The sequence below is a fragment of the Monomorium pharaonis genome, chromosome 4, assembly GCF_013373865.1.
Source record: "Monomorium pharaonis isolate MP-MQ-018 chromosome 4, ASM1337386v2, whole genome shotgun sequence".
Lineage (NCBI taxonomy): Eukaryota > Metazoa > Arthropoda > Insecta > Hymenoptera > Formicidae > Monomorium > Monomorium pharaonis.
In genome coordinates, this window is record NC_050470.1 from 17,296,160 (window position 1) to 17,310,450 (window position 14,291).

General features: G+C 27.8%; 1 protein-coding gene across 1 annotated transcript in view; it reads right to left on the reverse strand.

Moving 5' to 3' along the window:
• Nucleotides 1-13,089, reverse strand: part of LOC105831396 (fez family zinc finger protein erm) — a 119,835-nt gene extending 106,746 nt beyond the window's left edge. Inside the window, exon 1 of the mRNA XM_012671482.3 lies at nucleotides 12,155-13,089. The gene's annotated coding sequence lies outside the window, so the exon portion shown is untranslated. The remainder of the gene's footprint in view (nucleotides 1-12,154) is intronic.
• Between the last annotated feature and the right edge of the window lie 1,202 nt (nucleotides 13,090-14,291).

The following is a 14,291-nucleotide window of genomic DNA, read 5'->3' on the forward strand; positions in this document are numbered from 1 at the left end:
ATTGGAATTGTGTCTCCAGAATGTATGACCGTAATGACATCATGTGTACAATGTGCATATACGCAATAATGTCATGTGTGCAATGTGTTAATATTGTTTCTTTAGCTTATGTGTGCAATAGTGTCATGTGTGCGATGTGTATAAACATATTAATATCATGTGTGCAATGTGTATAAACGTGTTAATGTCATGTGCGCAATGTGTATAAGCGAAATAATATCATGTGTGCAATGTGTATGAGTGAAATAATGTCATGCGTGCAATGTGTATGAACGTATTAATATGATGTGTGCAATGTGTATGAGTGAAATAATATCATGTGCAATCGTACTTTTGAACCTTAATTATTTTCGTGTGTGCAAACGAAGCTGTAGGCAACTGGGAATGTAGGCAACTGAAACCCACTCCATACATTCTTTTTTAACATTTAAATTAAATTTTAACTTGTTTCGATAAGTAATTTCAAAGTGAGATAGAAAAAAACCATTAGAAAAGAAAATTGCATTAAATTTATACAAACAAAATATACCTGATATTTATTCAGTTGATTTTTATATTTAAGAACATCTTAAGTACTGTCCCGTCATCAATTAATCGCAGAGCCGTATTAGCAATCTAATCTATATTAATGTTTTAAAATATTACTTAAGATTTTTGAATAAACTTTAATGAATACTGGCTTAAAAACAAGACTACTTTAAAGATTGCTAAACAATTAAACAAAATTGTTATACTACACAAAATATGGTTAAAATATTTTTTTTTTTTTTTAATTAGAAATGAGCAAAGTAAACATCCAAACCAAATGTTAAAAGAAAAAGAAAAATTGTAAAAATGTAATAAAAAAAAATTATGAAAATGATACAGCACAGATTGTTATACAGATGAATAAAAAATAATCGTTCCTTATCAACATTTTTGTTTTCCATTGAATAATATATATTTTAATTTTTTAATATTGCTGCATGAAGTTACATTGCCTTGCTCGCAACGTTATGTAATCAATATAGCTATTCTAATTGTCAATTCTTAATCTAAAGAATCGACAGAACGCAGCGATTATCGAAACGGCTTATATTACAAAAAAGAGTATTCGGCGATACAATGAATAAACAACGAAGCTGCGCGTGCTCGAGTGAACTCTGTGAACGAGGCCTTATTGGGATATTAATCGCCGTACCAGGCGAACACTCCAGGAGTGTTTGCACGAGGTTTGAAGAGGCTGCAACACCAAAGCCACCTTGGCTTGCCCTTCCTACCCTCCACGCCTCTCCGCGCTTTTAAACACAACGAAACGCCCTTCGCAGACCCCGCTTTCGTGCCGTGTGGTGCTCGAAGGCCATAAGTACTCGCTCGAATTCACGGAAGCTTTGGATACGTGGTATTTAGGTAGTAGCATGTAAGTTGGTTACGAGCGAACGAAAGAATCCTCGAAAATAATGGTTGTCGATGACGTGAACGTTGTGTTTATAAAACATGGAAGGGGTGAACTAATTGTTCGTTAATTTCCAGTGGCACTTACTCACGCCGTTATTCTACTTCGACATACAGTTGTTTATGTTGCGTAATGCACGCGTGTTTTGGGTATTGTTATTGTATCACGAGAATAGTCCCAAGTGCTTTCAAATGCTAAATGTTATTTTTATTGTCGGTACAAGTCGCATGTATGAACGTCTGAATCATTATGGAAGGATGAAAGAACAGATTATCGTATGATTTATTAAATTTTTGAATAATTTGAAAGATTCATTTAAATTTTTTTAAGTTACTAATGTTAAAAAATAAAATATTTTATTATTAATATCAAATTTAATGAAATTAGTTATTCACTATTGACTACTGTGTATGTGTGTTGTGTGTGTGCGTGCGTGTGTGTGTGCGTGTGTGTGTGTGTGTAGATAAACAAATTAAGTTAATAGTACATCCTGGCAGATGTAAAGATATTTCACCGAAACTGAAAAGTGCAGACAATAAATTTGAATAAAATACCTCTAAGTGTTTTCGAAATTTCTCTTTTCCTTCTCAACTTTGATACTGTATTTTAACACTGTATTCAACACTGTATTTTGAAAAAAAAGCTGTTTAGCACGTATATATAATTATAAAATCTCGTCTTTTTCAATTAAACCAAGAATCCTTCAATTCTTTTTTAATTATATTGTATAATAAGTACAAATAAAAATTGCAAAATAACTTAATAATAACACTAGGGGACATCAATTTTGTGAATGAATTTATTACGGAACAACCTATACGTTAAATACTTAAAAAATCTGAAAATAAATCTTAAATTGTATGCTTTTACGTGCGTTCTTTATAAATTTGTTTACATTTACCGTTAAAACACTGTTAGCGTTTTTCGTTTCTATTGCATTAAATTGTTTTTATTATTTTCAATAAATAAAAAGATTCAAAAATTAAAGTTAAATAATTTTAAATTCGTGCAAAGCTGATCATTTACGTACAGAATTGATGATTCTGTTCTCTAGAATGCATCAAGTGGAAGCGGTCAAGATAAGAGGCACTACACTTCTATTTTTATTTTTTATCTTTTTGGTTTTAAAATGTATCCCTTTTTACTTTTTACATAACTTTAAAATGAATAAAATCCTTCGCTATTTAGTGGACATTGTGTCTAATATGCGAGTAGAATACGCAGAACCACAGAAAAAACGCTGACAATGTTTTAACAATTAACGTGAACAAATTTATAAAAAATGCACGTAAAAATACACAACTTAAGCTTCATATATATATGTATATATACACACATATATATATATATATAAAGACGGTCACAATCCAAGAGAGCTTAGTATCGAAGTTCCTAGTCCTGATGATACAAAATGCAACGTTTGCAAAACGTCGGTGCAATGCTGTATCACAACGCGGCATGTATCCAGAAGCCCTTTCTATTGGAAGCAACATCAACGGCCACGAAAGCTTTAAATCCAAAATTTCAGCTTTACCTTTTGGAAGTCTTTAACACATAGGGTTCTTCCTATAAATTCTCAAAGGTATTCTCTTTTTTTTACACTATGACTTTAATTTTTTTAAAAACCTAAAATGATACACAATTTTTAAAACTAGATTCGTGTTTAGTATGAAAAAATTTATTAAAAACTCCTAGTCATTTTCCATTCTCATAGAAAAAGTATAAAAATGTTCCCTAGTGTAATCAAAGAGAAAATAAGAGAGAGAGAGAGAGAGAAATTTTAATTATTTATAGTATCTACAGAATTTAGTGATTTTATAATATTTTTTCTATTTTCTCTCTCTCTCTCTCTCTCTCTCTCTCTCTCTCTCTCTTTAAACTTAAAATTATTTGTTTCTTCTCCTTTTCATCTTCTAACTTTTTAATGTTTCAATAAATAAACTTTAAACATTTAATTATTACGGAAATATCTCCAATACCCACAAATTTTTTAAAGACACACTACCTTATTTTTCAGAAACTAAACTTTGTATTTTATTAATACTAATACTAGTAAAAACATGATTTGTTTAGATAATTAAAGAAGTAAGAATTCATAATTCATACATTTATGTCTTTTTTTTATAAAATGTACTAAAAGGTGTATAAATTCATGATAAACAAGATAAAATATGATTTTTTTGCAAATTGTATATATAGTTTAAATAATATTATTAAAATATTAGATTATTTGACATGTTTGTGGCATATCCTTAAACTTTTTTTTCTCACAATACAATTTTAAATATAAAATTGGAGTATAACAAAAATTATCAATAAAACAAACTATAATAAGGTAGTAAAAATTATATATTATAGAAAAGAACAAAAGACGTTAGGAGATTTATCCATAAAGTTACTTTAGGAGACATATGTTCCCAGCAAACACAAAGTTACATGTAACGTGCTTGTTAGTTGTAATTTCCCACTCAATAATATAATTGCAATATAACACACGTGTTATATTACAATTACATTGTTGAGTGGAAAATTACAACTAACAGGTACGTTACATATAACTTGGTGTTTGGTGGGTTAGTAGTTAACAGCTTTTTTTATATAAATTATATTGCATAGAATTGTATTCAATTTTACTTGAATTCTTAAGAAGCCTAATTATTAATTGTTATAATACTTTGAAAATAAAACCTTTAAATTTTTCTAATTAAAAAACTTCAACTGTAAAAGTCATGATTTTCGTCTATTTCTAATGGCGTTTTTTACTAGACTAGAAAAAAATTGAATATCTTCAATAAAACAGTTTAATTAAGTTATTCCGTCAATATTTTGGTCAATAAAGCAAAACATGTTTTCTACTGTAAAAAATTTGAGAAAAGACAGATACAGAAATGAATAATTTTAAGTTAAAATTAGTTGTCAATTAAAATTGTTTTATTTATTAATCTAAACTTAAAATTAACAAAATGTTAAATAAATTATGTATAGTTATAATATAATTATTGATGTCAGTAATACATTTATAGTTTTGCTATCTTTCCTAATACTGTCAATAGTATTTTCAAACAACGCAAAATCCAAAATTAGATTAAGGATCTATTCTATTTTAAAGATGTATATAGGTCTATAATTTTGAACTTTGCATTGTTTAAGTTACAAATACGAAATCGAAAATAAACAAAGATTAAAATAATACTTTAACTTTTTCGCTGTATGTTAATTTATATATAATTACTTATCATACTTATTTTCTTATTACATCTTTCATAAGTTTCAAATTCATAAGTTTCATAAGGATAAGTTTCAAAAGTGAAACCTATGAACGTAAAGGTAAGCTAAATACTTAATTGTTATATATACATATACAAAGTGTCCCAAAACATGTGGGTCAACGCTTGTAAAAAGATAGAAGGAACCGAGATGAACATAAAAGTCCAATATTGTCTCAGGTTTTGGGTTAGGACCACCAATAATCGAGGTATTAATTTTTCAAATTATGCAAATGAGAGCACGCCGAGAAAAGAGCTCGATCCGCTCGAACCGTAAGATGAAAGAAAAAATCTATCGTGAATGTATGATAAGCTTTCATTAATTTACTGTTCACAATTACAATAGAAATTAATTAGATTATTTGCAGATTCCATACGTTAATATCTCGATTATTGGTGGACCTAACCCAAGACAATATTGGATTTTTATGTTCATTTCGATTCCTTGTACCTTTTTACAAGTGTTGACCCACATGTTTGGGACACCCTGTATATATATACCCAGATAGCACAGAACGTCCTCAGGATTATCCTGAATATGTCACGTGATGTCCTGGGATCAGGATATAATAGTTGTAAATATTTTATATAAATATTTTAAGTATATAAATTTGACTTTTAAAGTAAATAAGTTTAGAATGTTAGATTCTGTAATAATATTAATACAAATTAAAATTCTACTCATGCCTTGAAGACATCCTTGGGATATCCTAAGAATATATGTATTCTAGCTAAAAACGTTATTCTTAAAATATTGTATAAAGAGTTTCATTAGCTACAAATGTCTGAAGATAAACTTAAATATGATAACTGTATAAATACCAGACATTTTAGATAGCACAGAATGTTCTGAGAATATGATTTTCAAATTCCTCAGGACATCCTAAGACAGTCCTCAGGACGTCCTAAGACAGTCCTCAGGATGTCCAGATAGTTCTTAAGACATCGTACGAAAAATCCTCAGGACATCCTACGAAAGTCCTCAAGATATCCTAAAATAGTATTCAGGGACATCTTGGATGTATATTAATTTTTTAAAAAATAATTGTAAAAAACGGTAAATTAATATAGTAAGTGAGAAATTTTTGAATTGTACAAATATCGTATTTCTAGAATGTATTGCAAAATCAAATGTGTAAAAATGTCGACTTCAAAGTCAGATTAAATGTTTACACTTATTAAAACAATGTGGCATATTAACAATGTTAAAAAATTATAAAAAATGACATTAAATAATTTTTTATTTTATTTTACGAACAAAGCAAAAACAGTTTTTTAAATAAATTATTCCACATGCTATTTCGCGCGCATATGTAAAAATAATTTTAAAAAATTGTAAAACTATATTTATTTATAAAAATATAATTTAACTATATATGTTTCATCCTTCTGACAACATCTATTGTAATAATCTATAAGAAATATGTATGCATAAACAAGAAGTACTCATGAATTATCACGAAGCGTTAGGATGCGTATGGTCTTCGAAGTCAAGCAACGTCGGTGATGGTTGACACTTGGATGTGTGACCGTTTTCTCGGGTACAGAAATTAAACATGCTTTAACAGGTACGACTGTCATTTGGCTGAATTATGTATAGTTTTCTCCCTCTTACAAAATTATCGTAGAAATAATTTGAACTTTTAATTTTTGTTAAAGCTTTTTCAATTCTCAAAAACTCTTAAAAATACTTATAAATATTAAAAAATTTTTTTAATTAATCAGAATTTTTTATTTTTTAAATTTTTCTGAGAAACGTTTCAAGTTTTATAAAAAATCGATACATTTATAAAAAATCCTTTAAAAAAATCTAAAAAATCTGACAAAAAGTGGTCATTGTTTGCTATTCCTGAGGATATTCTGAGGAAATCCTATGGTATCCTCAGGACGTCAGGATGTCCTGAGGAATAAAAAGTGACGCTCGTTTGCTATTCCTCAGGATGTCCTGAGAACGTGCCGAAATAAAATCAGGACGTCCTCAGGATATCCACGAAGTCCGTCCTGGACGTCCTGAGGACGGCTGTGTGCTATCTGGGTATATATATGTGATTAGTTAGTTTTTTAAAAGTCATATTCAACTGACAAAATATTAAACATAAAGATAAAGATGAGATTGCAGTGTATATTAGTAATGTAGTGAATCTTTGCTGAATAATAATTTAATAATAATATAATCTATGAACTTAATATTTCCACCTTATATAAACCGTGTACCGACATTTTGTCAGCCTTGAAACACATATAAGCTAAAAATATTAAATTCACAGAAAAATATTCAGCACCATGACGTATATCGGCTGTCTAAACACTAAGATTGTCTATATTGACTGTAGATCGATATAAACAATCATCTTTATCTTAGAAGAAACAAAAAATTGATTAATTTACTTTTTATTTATTTTCTTCTTATATAATTCAATATATAATTGAATCAAATAGGGTTTGTTTATTTATTTGTAATTTAGTTTTAAATTAATTGTTTTTGTTAATTATTTTATTAGATTAACTGTAATTTATAATTCATTATTAATCAGATATAAACTGCCAATAACACGGTTACTCGATTGTTAGAAATATGACCAAAGAAATATTAAAATTGTATAAAATATTATTTACAAGGCAAGGAAATAATTTTGGCAACTATTTAAACGACACATTTTTTTTACTTGACGGATTTCTATGAAATTTTATATGTCTATGTTTTTTCGAGTCCCCCCCCCCCCTAATTACAGATTTGAAGTCAGACTTCAAAAATTTTGAATGTAAATCAGATACTTACACGATATAAAGGCTTTTCAGATTGTTAATTTTATGTTAAAACAAAATTATGAAAACTTACAAAATTATGAATACGAGTGAAAAATGGTACACCTTTTAATCCCTAACGATACTTTGTTGATGCTATGTTTATGACACACGCAAGAAAAAACCGGTCCGTCTCACAACACTGCGACCAATTTTATCCTTGAAAATTTTTGTCTTTTAAAAAGAATCCCATAGTTCGGATACAAGTCTACAGTTTTTAATTTTATCTTCACAATAAATAAGTTATTTATTTATTAAAAAGTCACCTGAAAAGTTTTGAAAAAAATCCACATTATATTTTGAAATATAAAGAATATTTGATAAAATGTTTAGTTTCTACTCTTACATATTTTTTAAGAAACCACATTCTTTGAAAATTCTTTTTCAGTTTTGCTTAGAAATAATTAGATATGAATAATTGGTTATAAAAACCGTAAAAGCATGTAAAATAATATGAAAAATGTGAAATTATATTTACTTTTATTAAACTGCAAACATTGTAAAAAACAAAAGAAAAAAAGGTGTTCAGATATACTGGGCATTATACCGCAAAGAGTTAACAAAAAATAAATTAGTACATTTATCGTGGTTATTTAATCCTACAAGAAAGTAAAAAACATTTTAAATTGCTATCAGTCAAAAATATACAAAATTACTCTTATTTTGCCAATAATTGAACTGTTCACCTTATAAAAAGAGGGAAATATATATTATTACCTGCTATATTGTTGTGGTCATTTTATTTCATATGCTCATTTTTGCTTACTTTATAATACGTAAACTTGATAGCAAAATTCGAAAAAATAGTATAAAAACTGCTATATCATCTAATAGCAGACACTTTTTAGTTTGTATTTCTGTTTCTAGGATGTTATTTTTAATTCTTGTTTAAAACATACAAAAACATATATTTAAAAACAAGACATGTGAATTGATATTCCTTTTATTAGAGAGAAGAATTACTAAATGCGTATAGCGCGGTTACCTATATCGTACTTTTTCAATATTTTTTAATTTCACTTAATATAAGTAACATTTAGTAATCAAAATATAAAGTAAGTGAGAAATAAGAAAGAATATAGACAAAAAATTAACATGTTACATTTTGTTTTGTATGCTCTATTTAGAAATCAGTATTTTAGAAAATCAGATATAACTGATGTAAATTTTTTATTTTATAAGCTGGTAATAATGTAATCATGCAGTTTTATACTGAAATTTTATATTTTTCTAAAAAGGAAGGCTATTATAAAATACCTATAGCACATATAAATTTAAAATTTATTGTAAAAATTACATCGATATCTTTTTAAAATTTATCAAGTTTCCCAAATTGTACTACTATAAAAGTTTCTGTATTTTGTACCGGTATGATTTACGAATACATGTTTATATGTATATCTATGCATTCTCATTGTTAGGCACACATAATTAATATTATATTATTCTTTATTTTACACAATCAAAGCTCAAGCCTTTTGGCAAGAGGACTATCTTCGAATCGCGTTGAATTTTTAAATATTTAAACCTTTTGTTTGTTAAATTTAAAATAAAATAAGTATTAGTTAATGATTTTTTAAAATTAATTTTATATTTTTAATTATTTTAATTATTTTTATTCATAAATTCAATACATTCAAAAAAAGTATAACTTAGATGACCAGTTTCTAAAGCGTACCTTTTGCAATATATATGTTACAGAAAAGTTTATAACATATTAATTTGTTACTAATAAAACGTTTAACATATAATAATAGATGTATTAAATATGAAGCTACAATTTTCAACATTTATTTGCATATAAAAATAATCCAAAATAAAAATAATCAAACGTAAAATATAATCAAAAATAATTTAAGTGATACGCATTTAGAAACTCTCTCATAGACAATTTATTTTTGTTGTTTATAATAAATTAAGTCGTTAAAAAATTGAAATATATGAGATCTCCGTAACTAACAACAAATGTAATTATTAATTTTGACCTGACTGGCTTTGAATATATTTAATTAATTAGTGCACAATGTTTCGACCGTAGGTTTCGGTCCTTTTCAAGTGCGTGAGTACATGGAATAAAATGGCTTTGTACACATTTTTTGAGTTAAGACATGTTTTCAGATATATCGTCTGAAAACCGAAGACAACACGCGAATATGTAACTTAGAGATTATACAGAAATTCATAAAAATCAAAATGTAAAAAATTATAAAAATTATAAATATGTGAACACATAATCATACAGAAAATTGTAATAATTAAAAGGATGTGTACTAACAATAATTACTTACAAAACAAAAATGTGGTCACAAATATAAATTGAAATATATGATATAAAGTAGATTCTTAAATAAGTAAAAACTTATGCGTCTGTTTTGCTCGAGATCGTGTACTCGACTAAACGTGATGACGAGTCAAACGGTATTAAATAAACAATACAGAAATAATACAGAACATCGAATAAAATCACATTACTGCGAAATTATTATGTCGCTTTGATGATTTTGTAATAAATACAAATGAAGTTTTCGATGTTTTTTTTGTAAATTAATAGTACATTTATGCTTCTTAATAAAAAAGGTTTCCGCAATCTCTCACTTCCTTGTAACGCATTCTTGGTGGAGTATAATCGGTTGAGACCATTTGAAATCATGACCACTCGATATGCGGTGTTGGCTAATAACAGAGTGGTTACTAGGATCTTTTATTACATCTCGTTGATGCTCTTTGACACGTGTAGCCAAATGTCTCTTAGTTTGTCCGATATATACTGCGTCACATTGATCGCATTGAATTTTGTAAACAAGTTGTGTTTGATTCAAATGTTCCAATGGATCTATGCCTCGTTTTATAACGCAGTCAAGCTTCTTAGAAATAGAAAAAAATTTTACGGAATGATAACAAACTGTTTTAGATTAGCTAATTCCGATGTATTATTAGTATATGACGGTTATTAATGGATTTAATAACTGACATGATTTTCAATCATATTGGTAGGATAATTATTGTTGATTAATATTCTTTTAACTTCGTTAATATTTTTAGTATGAAAACGTTTATCCGCAAGCAAGATAGCTCTGTCAACAAGATTATTGATAGTTAGATGGTTAGATAAAAAATACATGTATCGACCAGAAAACGTAGGTTTGCGATACCAGTTTGTAATAAGTTTATTACTCGTATAACAATGGTGTCTAGGAAGCTTAAGGCCCAGTCGTTCTCTATTTCGTATGTAAACTGCAAACGAGGATGATAATTATTAAAAACAGTAAGCATATCATTAAAGGCAGATGTGAGTACAATAGCAAAAATGTCATCAACGTATCTAAAACATTCTGACATTGAAAGGTAGCAATGCTATACAATGTGTCTCTTATTTTATTCCATGTACTCACGCACTTGAAAAAGACTGAAACCTACGGTCGAAACGTTGTGCACTAATTAATTAAATATATTCAAGGCCAGTCAGGTCGAAATTACTAACTACATTTGTTGTCCTTTACACTCATTGGCAAACAACGTTCATATTGTTATACTCTGTAATTAATATCTGCAATAGTTACTGCACATACATTATAAAATAACTTCTTATAGCATTTATTTTTCCTTAAACTTTACTTGTTCGATGCGATGCTTACTAACTACCAAGAGATTACTTTCGTGTTTTCCTGAAAATTTGAATTTTTCGGATTTCGCACTTGGGGACCTAAACTAAGGTCGAAACGTGCTATTTTAATAATAATAAATTGACCAGTTCGTTGACTACTAAGTTTTAATTATTTATAACCTTGACTGGTGACTATAAGGACTACATTAATAATAATAATAATAATAATAATAATAATAATAATAATAATAATAATAATAATAATAATAATAATAAAAGTTTTTCTATTATTATATGTTGTAAAACGTTTAATGTGTGCAATTTACTTGTTATTTCTTATATTATAAATTACATATACGTGTGTGTATATCCTTTTTTATAAATAAGTAAATTTATTTATTTACAAATATTAATATACAGTTATATTAATATACAGTAATTTATGATGAAACTAATCAAATCGTATTATTCCAAATTTTTTGAAAATTCGTAAACAAAGTAGCCGTATAATCATAAGTATTTACTATGTTACATTAATATTTATATAAAGATTGTTTTTGTCGATTGTTTTCTTTGAATCAATTTATCATAAGTAGTTCTAAACTACATTTCATCAATTTTATGAGTTATTGTACACATATACAATTACTTGTTCAAGCAATAGTAAAATAAACATTATAAGTATTATAAACAAATAATGAAAAATTTTTAAATAAAAACAAAATTTAAATTTGTTTCGATTAATTATTAATTCTAAATAATTTGTAACTTAAGTTAATCTTATAAATTGATTTAGTGTAACAAAATTTTGCTGAACAAGTTTATATGGTAAAAAACTATTAATATTTTGCAAAGTTATTAATAAACTTTTATGTTACTACTTAGGAAATGCTTTTAGTACTACTTGAGAAAAACGAGCAACATAGAAAATATAGAACTGATTGACTATTATAATTTATTGACAATTTTATGTTAATAATAAAAGATTTAATGGATAAAAGTTAGTAGATAATAGCTTCTTTTATATATAACTTTAATACGTACAGAAATTATGAAGATATCGCCGTTTAATTGACTCCAACAGCTCATAACACAATTTTTTCTTCTATTAACTGTCACTTTCACCCGACTTCCGATTAATTATCGAGCATGCTTCATGATTTGAACCAAATTCATTTCCATTAATCGCGAGGTACAGTTCTTAACAATTATTTTAATTTATCACGAATAATTTCAAATCACATTTATTGCGACCCAAATCGACGTCGTCGAGTTCAAAGGACTTCATCTTTATTACAAAAATGAATTTTCCACGACGGTTCGATGCTTGACACTTCAATAATTAACTTTATGTAATGGTGGCGTATATATTCCCATTGTCCGATGTCATCGTCGACTTCCGTTTGTTTTAATCCTTTAATTGTTTCACGGATCCCGTATTTATAATCACCAACAAAATCCCACATATTCGTTGAACTAGTTCTTCCGTTCCATTTTTAATTTGCTCGTAATCATCGAAACATAAATCTAAAGAATTTTTTTCTGACAAAATAATTAATAGTAATCTGAAAGAATCATATTCTTTATCAGCAATGATATTGCTTAAACATTATTATTGTTGAAATCAATCTTTGTGCACCGAAATATTTTTGGTACTAATTGATCACAAAACTGATTCTGTTCAATTCATTAAATTTTATTTAAAAGTTTCTAATCTCAAAACAATTCACATTTCTGGTTAATGTCACATTCAAAACACGACTTAGTTCACTTGCAGAAATATTCCCGATAGCAGTTCGATGAATCCGACGATTTCTGATAGGATGGATTGTGGTATAGCATGGATCACGACGGCGATCCCGAGGCGACGATTGAAAATGCCGTTCGCCGCTGGTGAAGATGACGTGTGTGCGTTGCTTCGCCAACGAGAAGGTCCCAGCTGCGCCGCGAAGGATGAAGAGTGAGGGAGCGTAGAAAGCTTATCGGCAACCACCACTGGTATGGGCGGGACGATGGGCGGGGCGACACGATGGCCCGTCCTCGTTGCTCGACCGGAGTTATCCTATAACATTTTTCATCCCCGTATTTCTCGTCACCTCCCCCCTCCCTTTCTATGTTACTCTTTTCCACTTTTACCTATCACTGATGTCGCGTTATAGCTATTTCGTTTCTGTCTGCCGCGCGAGTTGCTCAAATTCGCTGCGGTGGATAGAGCGAGGTGCAACCGACATCAAAAGTGCAGACTAAGGTTTTCATTCTCTTTGCTTTCGAATTCGACACTTTACATCGATTACCTTTTGGAATTGAGGCGTTGCTTCTTCCCGGTTTAATTCATCCATTATCACATCGACTATTCACTCATGTCGGTTTAAAAACTAGATGTACTAATGATCTTTAAGCATCATCGCATTTAAGATCTTGTGATAATAATGTAACTTTTTCATAGACTTTTAAACAAACCGCAATAACAGACAAATTATACTTACTATGAAATCAAATAAAATCGTTTAATTTATTGGCAAATTTCTGATAATAGATAAATAATAAGTTTCAAATTTAAAAAATTCAATATTTTTTAATAAAATTATATTTTGTGATATTTTAAAAGATATATGTGAACTAATAAAAAAAAAGATAATTTTATTCTAAAATCAGTATTATAAATTATGTAAATTCTTATAAAAGTTTCTTGTTTATAACTACTTTAAATTTTCAAAATTGTTTTTATTTATCTTGTATTGAAAAACAATTGAGAAACAAATTCGTAATCTTCATAATTTACTTCTTAATCGTTCTTAGAACTATTATATTTTCTTCAGATATCGAATATAATAACCCTTTTAAGATGTTACTTCAGGATATATTATTATATACCTTAAAAATTTCTTTTATAGTTTTATATTTAAATTATTAATATGACTGTGTTAAAATATAGCGTTATATTTCCACTTCATATTCATATTTTAATATATTTTTACAAATTAGGATTCTTTTATATCCATATATTTTTTTTAATTTTGCAAACAATTGATAAACGCCATATATATCAATCTATTATGAGTAAAGCATCTCACATAATATTAAATGCAAGATATATACACCCATACATACACTGCTTAAAAATATACCATTACAAGGCGTATCAACGTTACTAATGTTTTGTAAAATAATATGATTTAAT